The sequence below is a fragment of the Cupressus sempervirens genome, chromosome 4 (assembly GCF_028749045.1).
Source record: "Cupressus sempervirens isolate cs-2001-9-10 chromosome 4, ASM2874904v1, whole genome shotgun sequence".
Taxonomy (NCBI): Eukaryota; Viridiplantae; Streptophyta; class Pinopsida; order Cupressales; family Cupressaceae; genus Cupressus; species Cupressus sempervirens.
Window position 1 is genome coordinate 163922887 of NC_143121.1, and position 23850 is coordinate 163946736.

Consider the following 23850-nt stretch of genomic DNA (forward strand, 5'->3'; position numbering starts at 1 on the left):
ATCTTATAACCAGGTTTTCGAAAACCTGGTTTTGTGGTTTGAAAAGCCAATGGTCCGTTTGGTTGACACGGAAGATGAATATACTGTGGACTCCACAATATTATTAAAAAAACTGTCATAAAATTCAAACCCTGGTTTTAATTTCGAATTCCACCTTTTTGTTGGAAGAAACTTCTTCCAATTTTTGACCAAAATTGGAAGATGAAATTGAAAACCAGATTATAATTTTAACCAACCAAACACCAAAGTTTTTTGGCAAAACCTGATTTTACCCCTGATAACCCGATTTTGATCCTCATCTTCCAGCAACCAAATGGAACCTTACTATATTCAGCCTTTTGAATTGTAACTTGTCATCTTTTGAAAATTTTCGAAATGCGTGAAAGTACGTATTCCATCTTTTCTAGCCAGACTCGAACAACTTCATTTTATTGATTTAAAAAAATCAACAGATGGTGTTCATTATTTTCAAGCTTCCAAAGCAAGCACTGTACGAGATCATTTTTGGTTTAAATGGGCCTTCAGATTTGGTTTAAATGGTTTCTGGCACGTTGTAGTTGACTGCGTTTTTGTAGTGCATTGAACTTTTTTTTTTCGATATTCTGTTAATGGATATGTATCAAGTAACGTAGGTACATCTTCTAATTTTTTAAAATTTGATATCAAGTTAAAAATAATCTATGCGACAGTTTGAAATTAAGTAAATCATTTTTTTTCTATTAAAATTGATAATTAGTGTATTCAATATTTTAATGTTTTCTTTATTGAATAAACAACACATTCAATAATAAAATAGTGTTCAGTGTTTACATTCATAGAATTGGAAAGAGAACCAAAGTTGTTGGGAGTTAGTCCAATGCTGACTTTTACAACTAAATTGATGGGAGTTAGTCCTAAAATGAACAATGAGAATTTTAGCTTTCCAATGTAAACTTTTTAAAATTGATCATAACTTAAATTGAACTGGCTGATAAAATAACTAATATAATATTTTTCCTGTCCCATTACCCCATCTATAATATAATATAATGAAGACTATTATTTCTTTAGAAAAAATAGATTCGATTTATCCATCTACTTCAATTAAAAACATGATGAACTACAACTCTTTCATTGTAAAGCTGGAATCACAGTTTTCTTCCAATCCTCATCTTTCTTCTGTTTGTACTTTTCTTGCAATCCTCGTGATGAAGTACAAGTCTTTTCCTTGTATTCCTCACAGAGGAACCACATTTCTTCGAACCTTTATCCTTCTACTGTTTGGAATGAGCTTTCCTTGGGTCATATGTACCTACGTAAGGCATACCTGGGACAATTCTACAGCTTTCACTGATGGCAGCACTTATTCCACAAACTTGAATCTGGTTATCAATGATCTGTTTCTTAACGCACCTCAAAGTTCAGGGTTTAACACTTCTTCCCGTGGTCTATGGTCTTTGGCAGTGTACTGGAGATTTATCGCCAGTGAAATGCTCAAACTGTGCACTTGAAGCCAATACAAGTATTCAAGAAGTTTGTGCCAACGATATAGGTGGGCGAATATGGTTGGATGACTGCTATCTGCGCTATCAGAATTCTAATTTCATTTCAACTCTTGATAATACTGTAGCAAAAATCTTGAGGAACAGCAATACTATAACCGATGAGGCTTTCAAAACCACAACCAGCAGCCTTCTGTCAAACAGAGCTTATATCCCTGCAAATAAGGGTTTCGCTGCTGGGTCAGCCAATTATAATGCTACTGGTGTATTATATGGTTTAGTGCAGTGTTAGAGAGATATATCAATACAGGATTGTAGATCATGCCTGTTTCAAGCGAGAATAGAATTGCAGGCTTGCTGTTCTTCATATCAAGGAACCCAGGCTAACTATGGAAGCTGCAAGGTGAGATTTGAGACATACCTTTTTTTGAGTCATCTCAGTTGCCCTCTCCCTCCCCTGAGGGATCTACTACAAATACCTTCACACCTCCAGCTGTTTCCACACCTGCTGCTGCTCCTCCTCCAGTAGCCCCTTCACCTAATACGGTTAATGGAACTTCAACAACATCGAAAAGTATGTTCACAGAATTACATTATGTTGTTTTCATTTAATTAAAGCATGTATTGGATTGTGTTTAAATTTTTGACATCAATGTTTCCATAACTCTTTGTTTCATAATCTGAATGTAAGAGAATAATAGAATCTGAGCAGATGGTGAATCACAGATAATGTAAGAGAATAATAGAACAAAAACAGATCGTGAATCACAGATAATGTAATTTAAAACATTTATGTAAAAAATTTGCAAACAATTGAATCTAAAGACAAGAAATGTTTTCTTTTTAATCTTATAAAAATGAAAAGTATCTTAAATTTTTTTATCATTTACATCTTAACATTTGTTTCAAAATTGAATGGTTTCATAGATCTCACAGTTATTGAAAAGTTACCAGCTTCGCTTGAATCTGTAACCTCTTATTGGAAGAGGTATGCTCTTCTACTGTTTTTCCCATTTTTGAGGTTACAGCTATTTTTAGACGCCACCATTTAAATCTCTCTTCTTCCAATGTGGGTGAGCGTCCTCTTAAGAGGATTACTTTTCTGACAAGTTCAAAGAACTAAACGAGGGGTTCATATTACCCCTGTTTAAGGTCTCGTAGGCTGATCCCGTTTCTAGGTCTTTTGCTGGCAGTTTCTTTGTTGTGAAATACTTTTGTTTATGTGTAAGACTTGATGTTACCTTTGTTGACCATGAAGTTAGCAAAATGCATTTAACGTATTTTAAAAGATGAAAAATAAATATGTTGTTTGACAGCAAGGATAAGTGGTAAGCCACAATATATCACATGATATATTTATCACATGGTATATATATGAATTTGTGGTATACATTGAATAAAAGCAATACTTCATCGGCAGTGTCCGCATAGAATAAAGTATCATTGTAACACTTGCACGGTAATTAAAGTATGGATGTACGCAGATATTTACGATGCACATCACAGAGTTTTTGTGACAGTTGCCAGCTTTGTATGGCGGACTTCTAAGTTTTATAATTTTTGGTTATAGTTGTGGGCATTTTTGAAAAACATAAAACTCAGTGGTTTCCTTTACAAAAAGCTTTTGTTTATCTCTGCAACTTGTAAATACTTGTTGTCTTCTTGGAAGCATGACATGAATACTGCTGAATACATTCTTCTTGACTACGAACACAGATTTTTGTGTGACAGTTATTGAAAGGTTTGTTGAAGATTTTGTTTTATAACTTCATAGATTTCAACGACTAATTTATACTATGAAATATGTATTGATATAGTAGTATTTTTTTACCTGTGCATGCACAAAAATGAGATGAAAATGGGTTCATCTTCAAAGGAGAAGAGGCGTTCTTGAGGTATAATAGGTATCTTCAAGTGCATAAGGGTTTTTCTATAATGAAGCTAATAAAATTCAAACAAGTTCAGGTATGTCATAGCAAAGGTATGATATAATTTCCGTTTATTCATTCTGATGAAAGAGATTAAAGGAATGAAATATATTTTATTCCTAGTTTATGTTTCTGGAAAAGGTTGATTCAAAAGAGGCATAAATATATTTCAGTCTTAGTTGGGTTTCAAAAATTTTGGAATGAATATGAAATCTTTATAAGTGGGTTATTCTGTTATAAACAAAAAAAAAAATTCAATTTATGACAAGATGATTTCGAAATAAAAAAGAAGAGCATAGTGAGGCATTTTTTAATTGAAAAGGATAAAGGCAAGACCATTTATGTTGAAACTAGGTTTCAGTTCTCTACAATGGTATTCCTTAAAGTTTTTATTTCAAAATATCTTGAGGGCTTCAAACCTGAATAAATACTTGTACAGTTTGGAAATGGTTACAGCTAACAGTTTTTTTTAAAAGGCAAAATCAAATTCAGAATTGAACTGATTTCAGTTGGTTTTAAAACAACAGTTCAAAAAGGGTTTTCTAACAACCCTAACTGGTTCAGTTGATTATGTGTAATTGATTTATTTTTGAAAATACATCTCTATTTATAGAGATCATTTGTAAATCTAAAGGGACAGTGTGTAAAAAGGCATTGAAAGAAACAGATAAAGACTTGTAAATGTTCTGAAAGGAAGTCGTGTTCAAAAGCTATATTATAAGCTTATACACATGTATAGATGTAAAGTACACATTTGTATGTGTATGTGTATATAAGATTGTAAAAGAACAACAAGATAGAAAAAGGGTTGAACACCCTGAGCAATTTTTTCTGCTAATTGTAAAGGAATTTGAAGCAATAAAGATTACAGCTTCACAGAGTGGTTTTTCTCCCTATGACAAATCCTAGTTGAGGAATTTTGCGGGTTTCCCACTCGGCAAAATCTGTGTCTCAATATTTTGTGAGTTGACATTTTCTTTATGTTCATAATGAATGTTTCAATTTCCAGCAATGTTTCATTCTGATATCTATGGTTAAAAAGTTGAAATCAGTAATTCTTAAAAATTAAATATACAGAGTTCTGATTCACCCCCTTCTCAGAAGTCTCTCACTTCCAACAAGTGGTATCAGAGCGTAGGATTCCTTTTAGGAATTGTTCCAGGGATATTAATTGGAAGTCATGGCACAATCTGAAGGAACTTCTCTTAATAGGGCTCTGCTGTTTGATGGAAACGATTATGTTTTCTAGAAAGTGATGATGGAAGCCTTTATACATTCTTTAGATGTAAGAATGTGGGATGTTGTAAAAACAAAATATACTATCCCAACAACAATCCCTACTGATGCAGATGAAAAACTAAAATTTGAGTTGGATAAAAAGGCAAGATATGCCCTTCTTTGTGGTCTCTCTAGAGAGGTTTTTGCTAAAGTTGTTTATTGCAAGTCAGCTAATGATATATGGGTCAAACTTGAAACAATATATCAAGGAGATGAAAAAGTAAAAGAGTCTAAACTAATAACTCTTAAAATATAGTTCGACAATCTGAAAATGAATGAAGATGAAACCATTATTGCATACGTCTTAAGTTGATGAAGTAGTGAATGCTAGAAAGGGTCTAGGTGAAGAGATAGAAGAACATGATGTAGTTTCAAAAGTTATTAGGTCAGTATTACCTAAATTTGAAACTAAAATATCTACATTAGAAGAAAAGAAAAGCTTCTCAAAATTGACCCTACATCAACTTCAAGGAACATTAACTGCATACAAAATGAGAATTAGCAATCAAGCTAGTTCCTCATCAAAAGAATCAGCCTTTAAAATTGAAAAACACGATGAAAGTGATTCAAATCTAACAAATGCTTTAGAAGCATTATTGGTTAGAAAAATGAGAAAGAAATATAAAGGCAAACCTAAATGCTTAGCTGTGGACAGTTAGGACACTTCGCTGCAAAATGTCCAAATGTTGAATTAGAAGATTGTGATGAGAAAACTAAGAAATTTTCAAAAAAGAAGCCTTGGAATCAAAACAAAAGATTCAAAGACTATAAAAAGAAAAGTCTTTTGTCAAAAGAGGATTCAAATGAAGAATCCAGTGATGCTGATGAAGAAGGGGAAAGACTATTCATGGCTGAAATAGTTCATACTCCTAAACCTGAACCCAGTGAATCTGAATCCTCATCTGATTCAGATGTAGAAGTAGATCTTGAAGAAGAACTTTTGAAATCTTTGCAAGAACTTAAAAGATTAAAATGGTTAATTGCCAATCATGAAACTGAAAATCAAAAACTTCAAGAAGAGTTAAAGGAAGCAAATTTGATTATAGAAAATTAAAAACTCTTGCTTGAGGAAAAGGATAAAAAAATGAATGTCTTGCAGAGTTCATCTGAAGAATTTACTAGTCAGAAAACAAAGTTCTTTTTCAATGGTTATTGTTTTAATTGCAATATTTTTGGGCACAAGGCTACATTTTGTGAAAATAGCACTAGTCAAAGAAAAAGAAAGGTTGTTTGGTGCTTTAAATGCTTTCACTATGGCCATTACGCAAATCAATGTAAATTGAATTTGAGACCAAAACAAATATGGAAACCAATGAAAGCAACTGAAAAGTCCTTAATTGTTGAAACAACTCTATTTGCTCAGAAACCTGCAACATGGGTATTGGATAGTGGCTGTTCACACCATATGACTGGGTGTAAAAGCAAATTTAAAACCCTAGAAAATTTTGATGGAGGGTTTGTACGATTTGGTGATAATTCAGGAGCCTATATAATAGGAAAAGGCTCAATAATTCTGAATAAAGACACACCAATTCATGATGTGTATTTTGTTGAAGGTTTAAAACATAACCTGTTAAGTGTAAGTTAGATTTGTGACAGTGGATACTCCATTTCCTTTAATGCAAAAGGATGTTATATTAAAAATGGAAAGGATAGATTCATTGCCAGTGGGTTAAGAACAAGAGGTAATCTTTATAACCTAATAGATTCAACTGTTCAAGAAACTTCATTGGTTAATACTTGTCTAATGAGTCAAGTAGAAGAAAATTGGCTATGGCATAGAAGTTTGGGACATTTAAACTTTGATAATCTTGCTAGAATCAGGAAGAACAAAAAGGTCAGAGGACTACCACAAATAACCAAACCAGCAAATATATGTGAAGAATGTGTTAAGGGCAAACAAACGAGAGTATCCTTTAAAACAAAAGAATACTTGTCAAATAGACCACTTGAGTTAGTACATACTGATCTGTGTGGTCCAACTAAAACTGCCTTATTAAATGGTGAAAAATATTTCATGTTGTTCATAGATGATTATTCAACAATGGTTTGGGTAACATTTCTGAAACATAAATCAGAAGCTTTTGAACGCTTTAGAATTTTCAGGAAAATGGTAGAAAGAGAGACTGATTTGAAACTGAAATTTTTAAGGTCAGATAGGGGAGGAGAATTCACCTCTCAAAAATTCATTGAGTATTGTGAAAAACATGTTATAAAAGGACAGTACTCTACTGCTAGGACACCATAGCAAAACAGTGTTGTAGAAAGAAAGAACATAACTATAAAAGAAATGGCTAGAACCATGCTGAATGAAGCAAAAGTGTCTGATAAATTCTGGAAATAAGTTGTTCATATAGCTGTTTACATTCTTAACAGAGCACAAATTAGAGTTAGAACAGCTTATATCCATATGAATTGTGGAATGGAAAAACAACAAATGTCAAGAATTTTAAGATTTTTGGCTGCAAATGTTTTATCAAAAAGAATGATGATTCTCTAGAAAACTTTAATTGAAGATCTAATGAAGGGATCTTTTTGGGGTACTCCACACATAGCAAAGCCTATAAATGCTATAATAAAAGGCTAAACAAAGTTGTAGAAGTTATAAATGTCATATTTGATGAAAATTTTGTGTGCTGTAATGATAAAGATGATCATGAAGATTCATCTTTTCAAAAATCAGAAACTGTATATGATGAACATCCTGAAAATGATAAAACTGAACTTGCTGATGAAAATGAACTTGCTGATGAAACTGAACTAGAAAACTACTCAAGTCCCAAAATAACTAGTGCTGGTTCAAAAATAAAAACTTCTTCTAGAATAATAGCTAAGAGACATCTAGAATCTCAGGTTACTGGAGATATAGAGAAAGGAATTTTAACTAGAAGAAAAGCCAAAATAGGTGAACAAGAAAACATTGCTAAACATTTTTGCTTAATATCAAATTTTGAACCAAAGAGTGTTGCTGAAGCTTTATCGGATTCCTGTTGGCAAAATGCTATGCAGGAAGAAATAAATCAAATAGAGAAAAACAAGACTTGGGAACTTGTTCCTAGACCTAATGATAAAAATGTCATAGGAGGCAAATGGATATTCCACAATAAATTGAATGAAGAAGGTAAAGTAATCAGACATAAAACTAGATTTGTCTGTAAAGGTTATGCTCAACAAGAAGGAATTGATTTCGGTGAAACCTTTGCACCAGTTGCAAGAATGGAATCAATCAGAATCTTTCTTGCATATGCCAGCCATAAAAAATTCACTGTTTACCAAATGGATGTTAAAACTGCTTTTCTAAATGGATATCTGGAAGAGGAAGTTTATATGGAACAACTAGAAGGTTTTGAATCTTCTGACAAACTCGATTATGTTTACCAATTGAAAAAGGCTTTGTATGGCTTAAAACAAGCTCCTAGGGCTTGGTATTCCAGGTTGGATAAATATTTAACTTCGAATGAATTTTCTTGTGGAAAGGCAGACAACACCTTGTATATCAAATTAATAAATGATGACATTTTGGTAGTTGAAATTTATGTGGATGATATCATTTTTGGGTCTACTAATGATGATTTAGCAGATCATTTTTCAAAAATCATGGAATCTGAGTTTGAGATGTCAATGTTAGGTGTGCTCACATTTTTTCTTGGTTTGCAAGTCTCACAGCTTGAACATGGATTATTTATTTCTCAAACTAAATATGCCAAAGAAATGTTGAGAAAATTTAATATGGCTGAATGCAAACTTGTCAGCACTCCTATGGAAACTAGTTGCAAACTTATAAAGAATGATGACTCACCTTTTGTTAATCAGACTCTTTATAGATCTATGATTGGAAGTATACTATATCTAACTGCATCCAGACTTGATATAATGCAAGTTGTATGTATGGTGTCAAGATTTCAATCTGATCCAAAGCAATCACATCTTAATGCAGTACATAGAATATTGAAATACATTCAAGGCACTCTTGATTATGGTTTATGGTATCCTCACAACAATGATTTTATGCTTACTGGTTATACTGATGCAGATTGGGGTGGATCTGATGATAAAAAGAGCACCAATGGTGCAACTTTCTTCCTTGGTGAGTGTTTGGTTTCTTGGCATAGTAAGAAACAGGATTGTGTAACATTATCCACTTGTGAATCTGAATATGTTGCTGCTACAACATGTTACACTCAGTTAATTTGGATGGATTATCAGTTATCTGATTTGGGCATTCTGGTTTCAAAACCTATTTCAATAATGTATGATAACATGAGTGCTATCCAATTGAGAAAAAATCCAGTTATGCACTACGTACAAAACATGTAGCCATTAAACTTCATTTCTTGAGAGATAAAGTTCTAAATAATGAATTCAAATTGGTTTATGTGCCTACTCAAGGACAGGTGGCAAACATTTTTACAAAAGCACTGCCAAGAGAATTATTTGAACAATTAAGAACTCGATTGAGAGTTTTCTCTCAATCAATGCTAGGATAAAAAATCCTACTAATTATCAATTCTGTGTTAGGTTTCTGCTCCTTTCATAGAAAGCATTCATGAAGAGTAGATGGTCAAATTTTTTGATGCAAAAAATTTGGGGGAGTAATCAGCATCAGATTGGTATCATTTCTCAGCTTTGTTGATGGATCTCATAGATTGATTTCTCATTGGTTTCTCAGATTTTGTTGGACAACTTTGTTGATGGTTTCTCAAATTGGTATCTCATTGGCTTCTCATAGATTGATGTCTCATTGGTTTCTCAGTTTTTGTTGTGGATCAGTATTTCATGGTAAATTAGATGGTTTCTCAAATTGGTATCTCATTGGCTTCTCATAGATTGATGTGTCATTGGTTTCTCATTTTTTGTTGTGGATCAGTATTTCATGGTAAATCATGGTAATTCAGCAATTTTTGGTTCATTATCTTGTATATATAAGTTGAAATTTCTTCAAAGTCATCTTGTATATATAAGATGATATTTCTATTCATTATCTTGTATATATAAGTTGATTTTTACTCTTCACTTTGTATATATGAGATGGTGAACATTTTTGCCTCAAAAAATGGGGGAGATTGTTGACCATGAAGTTAGCAAAATGCATTTAACTTATTTTAAAAGATGAAAAATAAATATGTTGTTTGACAACAAGGATAAGTGGTAAGCCACAATATATCACATGGTATATATATGAATTTGTGGTATACATTGAATAAAGGCAATACTTCATCGGCAGTGTCCGCATAGAATAAAGTATTATTGTAACACTTGCACAGTAATAAAGGTATGGATGTATGCATATATTTACAATGCATGTCACAGAGTTTTTGTGATAGTTGTCAGCTTTGTATGGCAGACTTCTAAGTTTTATAATTTTTCGTTATAGTTGTGGGCATTTTTGAAACACATAAAACTCTATGGTTTCATTTACAAAAAGCTTGTGTTTATCTCTACAACTTGTAAATACTTGTTGTCTTCCTGGAAGCATGACATGAATACTGCTGGATACATTCTTCTTGACTACGAACACAGATTTTTGTGTGACAGTTATTGAAAGGTTTGTTGAAGATTTTGTTTTATAACTTCAGAGATTCCAGCGACTAATTTATACTATGAAATATGTATTGATATAGTCGTATTTCTTTACCTATGCATGCACAAAAATGAGATGAAAATGGGTTCATCTTCAAAGGAGAAGAGGCGTTCTTGAGGTATAACAGGTATCTTCAAGTGCATAAGGGTTTTGCTATAATGAAGCTAATAAAATTCAAACAAGTTTAGGTATGTCATAGCAAAGGTATGATACAGTTGTCGTTTATTCATTCTGATGAAAGAGATTAAAGGAATGAAATATATTTTATTCCTACTTTCAGTTTCTAGAAAAGGTTGATTCAAAAGAGGCATAAATATATTTCAGTCTTAGTTGGGTTTCAAAGATTTTGGAATGAATATGAAATCTTTATAAGTGGGTTATTCTGTTATAAACAAAAAAAAAAATTCAATTTATGACAAGATGATTTCGAAATAAAAAAGAAGAGCATAGTGAGGCATTTTTTAATTGAAAAGGATAAGGGCAAGACCATTTATGTTGACACCAGGTTTCAGTTCTCTACAATGGTATTCCTTAAAGTTTTTATTTTCAAAATATCTTGAGGGCTTCAAACCTGAATAAATACTTGTACAGTTTGGAAATGGTTACAGCTAACAGTTTTTTTTAAAAAGAAAAATCAAATTCGGAACTGAATTGATTTCAGTTTGTTTTAAAACAACAATATTTTGTGAGTTGACATTTTCTTTATGTTCATAATGAATGTTTCAATTTCCAGCAATGTTTCATTCTTATATCTATGGTTAAAAAGTTGAAATCAGTAATTCTTAAAAATTAAATATACAGAGTTCTAATTCACCCCCCTCTTAGAACTCTCTCACTTCCAACAACCTTTCTGTAACATTTGAATTCTATCCGACTTGAACTATTCAAAACTTGCTAAACTTGCATTCAAGACATCATCTTTCATTTTTTAGTCCTCTTGCAGCATTATAGAGCCAGATTTCTAACAAATGTTTATTGTACTGTACAGAAAAATCTTCAAAAACATTACCCATAGTTCTAGGTATTATTGGAAGCATTGTTCTGGCATTAGGTGTTTGTTTGATTGCATTGAGAAAAAGGGTAATCTATCATTCATGGAAGGGCAACAACTACCACTGCTGACAATCAAGGTGCTTGTTTTGGATTCCATTTCTAGTTTCTAAGGTCATTCCTTCTTATGGTTTTAGTCTAGCAGTTTCTCTAGGCTTAACTCAATTTTCATTATCTTCTATAACTGCAAAGGGGCGTGGATTTTCCTCCGATTCTGGTTTTCTTATGGAAGAGCAACAATAATTTGTGTTCCGCTTAGAAATGTTAGTAGAGGCAACAGAAAATTTTCATCACAAGAATAAACTTGGAGAGGGAGGTTTTGGTGCGGTATACAAGATGGGTCGGTAGTTTAATCTTCGTTTAAACTAATGTCTTTCTGAATAAGGATCTCTAAATCTATTTTCTATGTTGTAGGGAATAACTAGAGATGGAACTGAGATAGCAGTGAAAAATTTGTCAGCTAAATCTACACAAGGAAAGAAAGAATTTATGAATGAAGTGAAACTGGTGGCAAATATTCAACATAGAAACCTTGCAAAGTTACTAGGATGTTGTGCCGAGGGAAAGGAAAGGCTGCTTGTTTATGAGTATTTTCCTAACAAGAGCTTGGACATGTTTATTTTTGGTAAGTCGTCATTATTCATATTTTTTACTTACAAAGATGAAGATGAAGGGGTTACAATGTTGTGATAAATTTGGGTGACAGATTTGGAAAAGGGTAGAGAGATAGATTGGCAAAAACATCACAACATCATCTTTGGAATTGCACGTGGACTTCTCTACCTTCATGATAGCTATGGATTATTCATAGGGATATTAAAGTAAATAATATTTTACTAGACCACAAACTTAATGCAAAGATAGCGGACTTCGGTTTGGCCAAAATTTTCTCTGAAGATGAGTCATATGTTCATACAAGAGTTGCAGGCACATAGTAAGCATAATAATGACAATGAACTTTGTATACTTTCAGATTCAAATTAATGACTTTTAATTTTTTTAAATGTGAATAAATTTCCCTAATAGTTGTATTTATCATCTAATTATTTTTCATTTATAAATATTTTATTTCTTAATATAATTTCAATTTGGATGCAGCGGTTATATAGCTCCAGAGTATGCAATGCAGGGGCAGTTGTCGGTTAAAGTGGACGTCTACAGTTTTGGAGTGGTGTTGCTTGAGATAATTATTGGAAGGAAAAACACTGTTGTTGGTCTTCCTCCTCATATGCAAAACTTGTTAGAATGGGTAAGAAATAGGATTTATCCCTGTTCATTTGAAAGTGTCAAGCATTTGTATATCTTAATTTTGTTTGTCTTTGTATGCATGATAATTACCTAAAGCTAAGGTTTCAGCTTATGAGTACTCACCGATCTCGTTAAACACTGAAAGGTCTAAAAGTGTTCATTTCAAAGTGCTTTCCAATATCTACTATTCTTTGCATCAATAGTTGTTCACTCAAAAATGTCAGGAAAAGTCCTAACAATCATTACTAAATGTGTCGATACTAGTGCAAAAATGGGCTAATTACCAAACAAAATCATTTTTTGATTTCCTTTAATTTTTGAGTTCAATAATCATTCACTTATTGTCATACTGACCCTCAATAATCACTCACTTAAACAATCTCACATATACAAATAGTTGATCATTTATGTATCAATAGCCAATATTCTTTTACTTTTTATAGCTCTTTTTATTCATTATCGCTTATAAAAAGCTCCAAAATATGGTAACACATGTACTAATAGCTTTCTTGGTTGCTAATTGGTCTATTTGTGTGAAAAGTACCATTTTTTCTTATGAGTGACTATTGGCGAGTGAACATAATGGGTATCCAGTGAGTGTTTTAAAATGACACATTTTTAACACTTCTCTCTCCATGGCCTCTACACAAAGATCCTTAGATTTCCAAATGCTGAAACCTTATCTTTAAGTTCTCCAGTCACCAATGGAGGCACAGCGGAAAAATAAGCAAAATTTGACTTAGGTTTAGGAGATCTAAATGCGCAAAGTTAGCCTAAACAGCTATTGGTTTCTTTTCCTAGTGTACATTATTACTCAAAGTGAAACCTTAACTTTTTTAAATAGTTAAATGCTAAATCTTTACCCTTCAAAAAAGAATTCCATAACCACTGATAGTGTCTGTTTCCATTCTCATCTGTTACTTTTTGATATTAGGAAGCCTCCAAAATTCTCTTATTTTAATGAGATCTGATACAGGCATGGAATCTATTCAAGAAGGGAAATGTCCTGAATCTGGTAGACTCAAAGGCATCAAAAATCAATGAGGAGCAGGCGTTAAGATGCAGTCATGTTGGGCTTTTGTGTGTGCAATCGGATGCAGCACTTCATCCAGCGATGTCTAATGTTGTTATGATGCTCTCCAGCAGTTCAGTGACTTTGCCAAATCCTTCAAGCCCTGCCTTTGTAAGGAGTAGCGAAAGCTATGCTTCAACATCTAAATCAATGTCAAGCATGGGATGACCACGTCATCTTCTCAAAGGATTCCATATCAGGGATGACCATGTCATCTTCTCAAAGGATTCCATCTATAAATGAAACCTCCCTCACTCGAATGGAAGCAAGGTAAAATAACAGAAGCATCAATTATGCAAAATTCATTATACGCAGTACAAGTACAATCCTGCCTGTTTTGCAACATGAAATTTACCGGGGAGTGCTGCCAGAGAGAGAGGACCTCCCATTGCGGGGAATATTGTTAGATTCAAAGGCATGTGGAGAGGCACAGGGAGCAGGTAAGGGGGATTATTTTCTATCATTACTGCAACGAGGGAATCGAGTTGAGTTTATTGGTACATGCACACGGTAGTGGGAATCTCATTTTTTAAAAATGACATTGCAGACCTTTTCTGGCATCATGTGAATTTGGTTTCCAAGACACAGCTTGTGGATGGGACTAGTGATTGTTACAGTTTATCATGTAAACATAAATTTCATAAAAATTTAGGTTGTTGATGGATGATTCTAAACATTCAAAATTATTATTGTAATGAACAATATATTAAATTTCAAGTCTTATATAGGACTTTGCAGAATTAATGAATTAGTTTTGCACTAATTAATTGATTTATGATATTGCTATCAGAATTTATCTGTGTGATTTTGAGTCAAACTCATTGACCCATATTTTATGAGTAGTGATTCAACATGAATCCATCTCTCATGAGAATAAATGAAACACTTAGCACTCACTGGATCTAGGTGATGCTTACAATGATGAAGCACCGGGACTTCCCAGGAGGTCACCCATCCTAGTACTACTCCAGCCTGAGCACAGCTAATTACGGAGTTTCCTCTATGGTTAAGGCCAAAGCTTGCAACCCCATTTGCATAACCTTCACCAAGTGTTGTGCCTTATGAACCATTCATTAGAAAGCCCCTTAAGCTCATCAATTGATAAGTAGGAGATAATTTTCACAGCAAGTCAAATTGTGATATTGCTATCAAGATTTAATTGTGTGATTTTGAGTCAAACTCATTGACCCATGTTTCATAAGTAGTGATTCAACATAAATACACTTAGCACCCATTGGATCTAGGTGATGCTCACAAGGATGAAGCACTGGGACTTCCTGGGAGGTCACCCATCCTAGTACTACTCCAATTTGAGCACGTGTAACCACGGAGTTTCCTCCATGGTTAAGCCCAAAGCTTGCAACCCATTTTCACAGCAAGTCAAATTGTGATATTGCTATCAAGATTTAATTGTGTGATTTTGAGTCAAACTCATTGACCCATGTTTCATAAGTAGTGATTCAACATAAATCCACTTAGCACCCATTGGATCTAGGTGATGCTCACAAGGATGAAGCACTGGGACTTCTCGGGAGGTCACCCATCCTAGTACTACTCCAATCTGAGCACGTGTAACCACGGAGTTTCCTCTATGGTTAAGCCCAAAGCTTGCAAACCCATTTGCAAAACCTTCACCAAGTGTTGTGCCTTATGAACCATTCATTAGAAAGCCCCTTAAGCTCATCAATTGATAAGTAGGAGATAATTTCCACAACAAGTCAAATTGTGATATTGCTATCAAGATTTAATTGTGTGATTTTGAGTCAAATTCATTGACCCATGTTTCATGATTAGTGATTCAGCATGAATCCATATCTCATGAGAATAAATGAAACACTTAGCACTCATTGGATCTAGGTGATGCTCATAGGGGTGAAGCATTAGGAGGTCACCCATCCCAGTACTACTCCAGCCTGAGCACACATAACTACTAAGTTTCCTCTATGGTTAAGCCGAAAGCTTGAAACCTCATTTGCAAAATCTTCACCAATCTCTTACTTATTAATTAATTGATGTTAGAGATTGTAATGAATATCAACAAGACAAGAGTCTACAACACAATGTTAAATTGTGAGCTTTTCATATAGACTTCTGTTGATTACCCATTAATTATATCTTGGATTTAACTCATCTAATTAGAAAAATAATACAATAATATAACCCTAGCTTCTTAAATATTATTTTTAATTATTAAAACCTTCTTATTAATTAGCTTATTTAATTTTTAAATTAAATAATTTTATATTTATTAAATAATTATTAAGTATACTACATTTTTTATGTCTAAAAAATATAATTAAATTAGAATTACATTTACATGTATAGCTAAAATTATAATTAGTTACAACACTTGTTTAAGTTGTGATTTTTAAAGTTGACATTATTCTTGAGTCATTACATATGACAATTAGCATTAGATAAAGTTAAATTGTGACATAATGGGTTTTAGGATTCACTATGATTATAACTTGAAAAAAAATATCTGTAATATTCCATCCAATTATTACACACAAAATTTAATTGCCCAACTATTCAAATCCCCCCTTTAACAAGTTTTTTTTTGAATTTTTTTAACTAAATTTCATGTTGATCTAAATGTTGAACCACATTTACAAATTTAATTGACAAAAAATAGTTATAGTCATTTAAATTTGTAGAGGTGGTTCAACATTTAGAGCAACATAAAATTTGATGTGTTTCTTTTCAAAATAAAACTTGTTAGCCAAGCTAGTCAATTACCAACATCCTTGGCTACGTGTGGATGTTCCTTGTTGGCTTGGACACTTATAGAAAATAAAATGTTGTGGAGGATTCATTGGCTAGTTTTGGCTTGCAATTTCAAGGAATTAGGTGTTAGTGGTAGATGGCCTCTCTAACAACACATAGCCAATCCCTTATTGAAAGGGAACACATTTTTATACCTAGGAAATGATGGTTCCTTGGATTCACTATATGTCCAATTGGAGTTTAAGACTGTGATAATTTCCAAATGGGCCACCTTTTCTATTCAAATTTAAATCAAAGTGTCATAAGGAAAAGACGGAGTCCTATGACAATTAGTAAAGTGGGTTTTATTATTATTTATTGTTCCATAATTACTAATTCCTTAATAATTATAGAGATTATCTCCAATGATCTTGTTTTAGAGAGATCAAACTTAAACATTTATTTCCTTTCACTACTCTTTTTGGCTCGATTTGATACTCACATTTCTTAGAAAATTGGGTGAATGATTTTTTATTAAATGATGAAGGTTTCTTGCATGTACCATCGAGTTGACATTTGGGAAAATTATTTATTAGCCCTCCTAGTAATAACTTTAGATATCTAAAATATTTTTTTAATACTAAACTCCAAATTGTTAGTTTATGGACGATTAGCTATCTCTACCAAAAGGGTTCTTGTGAATAGGGAGTTTTAAACTCTTTCAATCTGGAGTTCTTGGAGGGTTTTGAGCAAGAGTTGGAGATGGTTGGTGATATAAAGAAGATTAAGCCTCCAAAAATTGAGTATTACATGTGGAAAAACCCTTGTGCATGGATGGAAATAGGGAGGGGAGCATGCTCACTTTCATAGAGTCAATGTGAGGGCAGATGCAAATTTTCCTACCCAATTTGTCAATTCATGGAATGCTTGGAAGGGTACAATAAATGGCATAACTTTTCAAGTCAATGAGGAGGGGATCACCATGGCCACTACTTTATCTACTAAAGGAAAGAAGTGGGAAAAAGTGACCAAGATCTTGGAAGAAACTAGTCTCAATAGAGTTTTAAAGAAATATGAATTGCATGTTAGATGTAGAGGTGGTCTCAATTGGAAGCTTCTTTTGGAGTCATGGGGAGATGTATGTCTCTTGATAATGAAGTATATCACTCTTAAACGTAGGTTTGGTGTCTATAATTATTACTAATTTTCCTTTCTAAATCACTTTGGACACCACGACATTATTTAAATCATCATGTTATTTTTGTTACATGATCTAGATGCCATTGTGATCGATGTTAGAGAGAGGAAAAGTAAGGTAAAAAACCTTGTTATTTTACACCAATGGCTCATTCTTTGTCTTTATAATTTCCATTTATCTTTGTACCCTTTCCATTGTGTTCTCATGCAAGATGAACAATACCTTCCTAACCCATCTAGAGTTGTTGGAAGAAAAAATTTGCAATCCCAACCCCTCAGTCATCCATATCTTCTCACCACTCTAGGATCCCTCATAAACAAAACAAAAAAGGCATTGTTAGGGCCCAAGTTAATGTTAGCAAACCTAAAATTTAAGTTGATGTGGATTTTGAGCTAGCAAAGTCTAAAGAGGAGCATAAGGGTGGCCATAGGAGGTCAGATAGATTGGAAAAGAGTAAGGTTAGGTGTAAACAAGTGCGTAATAGAAGACTGGATATAGAGGAATAATATTTAGGGCCTAGTATGAGTGCCAAGAAAAATAAGACCAGGAAAAAAGAGTAAGCTATTAGGAATGAGCATGTCAAGGAGGATGAGGAAGAAGAGGAGACTTTGGACTTGGATGAAGAAGATGCAAAGATGGAGAAATATTCTAGCTTGAATTCCACCCATGTGTCTATGAGTTTCTTCTTTAACAATGTTGATTTCAGCTCCCTTTCCTCCATTATTGCCACTACCATGAAAGGTGCTATGGAAAAAGGAAAAGAAAGGCTTTTTGCTAACCCTACTTTGATCTAGGTCCAAGATACTGGCAAGCCTAAGAGAAATTGTGTTGGTTCCTAGAAGCTAGAAGCTGATTGATAAAGTCATAAATTATATTGAGTCCCTCCAAATCAAATTTTCCTCTTTGGATGATAGTTTCAATTTTTTTTTTGTGAACCTTACGCATGCAACAACAACTATGGTGCAACTCCTACAATAGGAGTAAAGAAGATGAGTCTTTATAAGGTTGATAATTAGAGAAACTTTATGAATTTATGGTGGATGACTAGATGAGGATCATTCATTCGATGTTGGGGAAGTGACATAATATTACTTTGTTTAATGTGTTTTATTTTTGGTGTTGTGGATCCTTTGGGATTCAACCCAAGTACTAATCTTCTAGACTAGCCTTGTGTTTCCTTTTATGTTTATAAAAAAATTACTAGTAGCTTTAGGATATTTTTTGGTTTCATATAAATGTTGGATAATTCTATGGACAATACTAGTTTTATGCTTGATAAGTACTTTATATCGCTATGTAAGTTTTGTGGGGATGGGATTTTGATATTATTTGTTGGGGTTGTGAATTTTTTGGTTGTCTGCTAATAATGGGTTTCTCATTATTTTTTGCTTAAGGACCAACCCCCTAGTCTTGGTTGCTTTAGTATCAAAAAAAGAACTTGTTAGCAAGGAAGTTCAATACTTGTGCATTTAAAGGTTTAGTGAGTATTAGTGGCATGAAATATTCTATGTATTTTATGTCTTATCCCCCCACCTTTCCCCCCTTTAAGAAACACATTTACTAGACTATTATTTATTTCTAATTAGCATTTTAAGGCATGAATCATTCTAGACACTCATCATATCAAAATATGTAATAAGTCACATATCATAAAATATGCTTTTTAAATATTCCACTAAAACATAATTGTTGTATTTATACATGTCCAAGGAAAAAAAAACTTTTATTATTAGAACAATATCTTATTCTTATTTGAAAATAACTTATATGTAAGGTAATCAGTCCTAGTATCTTTTGAAAACCATAAAACATTATTGTCTCTTATATATATATATATATATATATATATATATATATATATATATATATATATATATATATATATATATATATATATATATATATATATATATATATATATATATATATATATATATATATATATATATATATATATATATATATATATCCAATTAAAATGAACCAATTCCTCAACAAAAAATATATTATTTATTGTTGTAAAAAACATAAGATTACTTAAAATATAACTTAAATTCATTTTTAATTCTATGTTCTTAATGAAAACAACACTTTACTATTTATTTTACTTTTGTCACGTTTTATATTTAGATTATATTTAGATTTATAATTAAACATTACGAATTATTTTTTTAAAATTTTAAGAGAATGTATATAAAAAATGTCTTCATGGCTTTTAGATCTCTATTATGGTTAAATTGACTTCACGGTCAGCTCCCCTAGTTGAAACAACTCCCATACTTGCAATCTAATTATAGTTATCCTTGTTGTTGGAAATAAATTAATTTCTTAGGTACACCCATATCTTTGAAGGAAAAGAATGGTGCTCTCACAAATTGAGTGGCTTTTGAGGCCATCTTGTCCTTGTTGGCCTTAAGCCTCCTTTGTAGAGCTACTATGTAACCATCTTGATGGTATCCCTCATGTGATTTTGAGTGAAGTTCAAAAATTCTATTCCTTCACCTCAAGAACACCTATTGTGATTTTAGGTTAGCATTTAGTTTATAATGTCTTTCTTTAAGAGAAAATGCTTGAATAATAGATTTATTTTGTCACAAAAAATAATGGCTAAGTTTTATATATTTCAAAGCAATGGATTTCTATCGCATAAGGTAAGATAAAGATCATATGTTCATGGATTATTTTCTATATTTTTTCCCTTTAATTCAAAGACTCTAATGTCATTCTGGTTATTATTGATTCAAATTTGGGTCCAGGCTAACAACTCTATTTTTTTTTTCTGTTGTTACCTCCTTTAGTCTATTAAATGAGTCTATTGATATGTCTGATTTGGGTGATACTCACCTATCTTCTTGTATATTTTTAATTTAAGTCATCTTACACATCTATTGGTAATGTGTTGGGATACTTAAGGTGGATCTAAATATATGTAATATCTCTAGTACTTCCTATGATCATTTTCCTATGCATATAAATCTAGAAAGGCACTAGTTGATAAGTTGGGTTTATCCCCAAATGTGTAAACATCATTTCACTTAGATGACTAACTATGAGATCATTTATTTCTTATATATATATATATTATTTTGTGACAAAAAAATTGACCTATATCAAAAATCTACATTGAAATTCATCAAATATTTCACCAATACATTTAATATGGCACTGAAACTCCACTAGCAAGTTGACATATTTAAAATGAACGTCTACTTAAGAAATTACAACATTTACTGCTCATATGAAAAACTTACTAAAAAAAGCATGTTTTTACAAATAGCATCTTTGTACTAAAAAACCCCTTATTTAGAAGACAAAAACATAAATATTTTTGGGTGATGCATGATTTCCCTTACACCCATGTTCCTTCTGAATCAAACACCTAGAGTAATTTGAGAAGCAACCCTATCATGTCCCAAGCATTCAAAGGAAAGCCAAGTTGATTAAGCTCCTCCCTTGTCACCCATGTTGAATCTTCTACTAGTCATCATTTCCATTTGGTGCAATATTCTTTATATGTCATGTTCCTTTTGAAAAAGTAGAGAACAAATCTAAAAGGAACATGGTGAAAATAGATCAATGAACTGTTTCAATAGATAGAAGAAAAAAAACTCATATATTTTATTGATTTTTTTGCACCATGTTCCTTTTAGATTTGTTCTCTACTTTTTCAATATGGTATTAAAGTATACTATGATTCATGGGCTATGATTTGTTTGTTGGGTGTACAATACTTGATTTAAAATCCCTCTTCTTTATGTATCTATGCTCTTCTTTGTTTCCTATTGAAATAGAAATGAATTTTTGTTGTGTTGAGTATGAAGCAATTGAAGTTTTCATCAATTCTCATTGGAGGGAAACAAGCCATATGTCACTAAGAAGATTAATTTGTAGTTTGATATTTCCATATGCTACAGTTAAGTATTTGATCAGATGGAAGGAGTTCGCTATAGTGTTGTACCTTTTTTTTTTTCAAGGAGTGCATTATCAGTAGTATTCAAGAATATTTTTTGCCTCATTGATGAACCATGTATCTGAATTTTTTTTTGAAAGAATTGGTGATTACAGTGATTGTGTACGCTAGTATTAGAATGATTTAGAATAACCAAGGTGGGGAGGCAGGGTGAATTAGTTATCCTTAGGTCCAGATGTACCAATTATACTTTTAGACACTTCAACCAACTTATATCTAAACATTAAGTAGCTTGGTCTCTATAGAAATATATAAGTAACATTAAACTTGTAGTCCACGATGACAATAATAACAAACTTCTAGAATGTAAAATATTAATAGTAAAACATCTCAAATAGAATCCACACAATTATGACACTAAGATTTAACATGGAATCCCAATTTAAGAAAAACTACCAAACATGTCACCAATATTTTCTCTCTTCTAAAGTTCACCAATCAATTTGAGAATATCTTCACAACTCTTCTCAGCCTCCTCAAGTTTGCTAGTCAATAGCATCAACAAGTGCCTCTACCTTTTTGTGTTACCTTTATGCCTCCTTAAATAGGTAGCTTGATCTTTGTCTACTTAAACACCACTGTTGATCTTAGGGTTAGGTTACATTCATTGAATCCTTCCATCTTTTCATTTCCTCCTTCCTCTTCTAGAAACTTCTCCAAAATTCTCTTTGAATCCATGCATAGAAATGCTCAAAAATCATTTCCTTGTATTAAATGTTCTAGTTCATCAATTCTTATCTTCAACACGCTTTCCATATTCCAATAATTCAACTAAGTTAGCCAGGAAATGAGACTTCTTCAGAAACTGAAAAAATGTCCTCTCTTGGCCAACACTATGTTCCTCAGCCTCAATCATCTAGATAATTTGGTCATCACTATTATGACTTATTTGGCTTACACCATCTTTGTTAAGTTCATTTAGTAGCACCCAATCCAACTTTTCTATTACTTTGTCTTTTATTGGTGCTCAGTCAACACTAAATTTGCTCACCTTTAAGTATTAGCTTCTTAATCTTCTACTTTGAAGCTCAGTTAAGCCTAAGTATTTGTTCTTTATTGATAATATCTTCTAAGATTTAACACAACTATCTTTTCCAATTAGTGTTAACATTATTAAATAACACATTATCTTGTCAAGATCTAACTGATCAAGTGCCCATTGTAATTCCACATAACTCAACTTTTTCCCTAGATTCTCTTATTATCTCTTCTTCTCAAATCCTCTTCATTAATAATATTGATATGGAGCTCTACTCAAGTATAAAATTTATCATCAATAATGTTTTACATCAATGATAACATAACAATTTCTCTAATTTGTAGTTTCAACAATCTCCATCTTTGGCATTGATGGCAACATCTCTAGTTACAATGCAATTCAAACATTTACTTGCTTCAAGAAGATTCATCTATTTTAGTAGCAAATATTTATTAATATTCTTAGTTTCATTTTGATTATCATCTCAATGTCCAACAATCTCACTTTTAGTTCCATTCTGATTCTCATGCATGCAACTTTTATATGAAACACTTCTAGGTATAACAACACATAAACTCCCTCTAGCATATCAAAACATGAAATAAACTAGCTCCATCTTTGATATACAACTCCTGAACTTCTTTTTCTCTTCTGACTAATGGTAACACCTTTCATCAATATATCTCTTTATCTATTTTAGTTTTCTTCCTCATATGGTAACTGGATAAATTTCTTCCTCTTCGACAACAATGCCAAAGACACTCCAATACCATTACTAGGTGACTTTGTCATATACATCTTCAACATGTAAATATCTCTTGGTCACTTCTCTAAACTATGTTCTTCTATCATCTTGTTTATGAAAAATTCAACAACTTGTGCTTCTTACTTCACAACTTTAAGCAAGTCCTAAAGTGTGTTCTTCTACATCAACTTGTAAGATATTATGATAAACACATTTGTTACAAAGCTCCATCTTAGCTTAAGTAACTTTAGTTAGGGGAATTGCCCCTATTTTACCTCTTAGATATTCATGTGCATCCTTATGTAAGGATTTTGTGAATATATCAACAATTAGTTCCTTTGTATTCACATTCATCTGGTATACTTTGACTCCTTTGTAAGCAACATATGCAAGTAGTGTTCCTACTCCTTCCAATCTTGCAATAGGGGAAAATATTTCCCCATAGAAAAATCCTTTTTCTTGTGCATATCTATCACAAACTAGCCTTGCTTTGTTTCTTGTTGCTTCTCCTTTCTCATTCATCTTGCTTCTAAACATCCACTTTGTTCCAATAATATTCTTGTCTTTTGGTCTAGGCACAAGTAACCAATTTTTTTTCTTCTCTATCTATTCAA

General features: G+C 32.4%; 1 pseudogene across 1 annotated transcript; it reads left to right on the forward strand.

The window, feature by feature from the left end:
• Window positions 1–1074: 1074 nt before the first annotated feature.
• On the forward strand, window positions 1075–14321 carry LOC149560497 (cysteine-rich receptor-like protein kinase 15; annotated as a pseudogene). Its single transcript, XR_016363695.1, has 7 exons — window positions 1075–2055; window positions 11257–11348; window positions 11433–11652; window positions 11731–11943; window positions 12025–12252; window positions 12417–12567; window positions 13543–14321. The product of XR_016363695.1 is annotated as a cysteine-rich receptor-like protein kinase 15 (transcript).
• Window positions 14322–23850: the final 9529 nt, after the last annotated feature.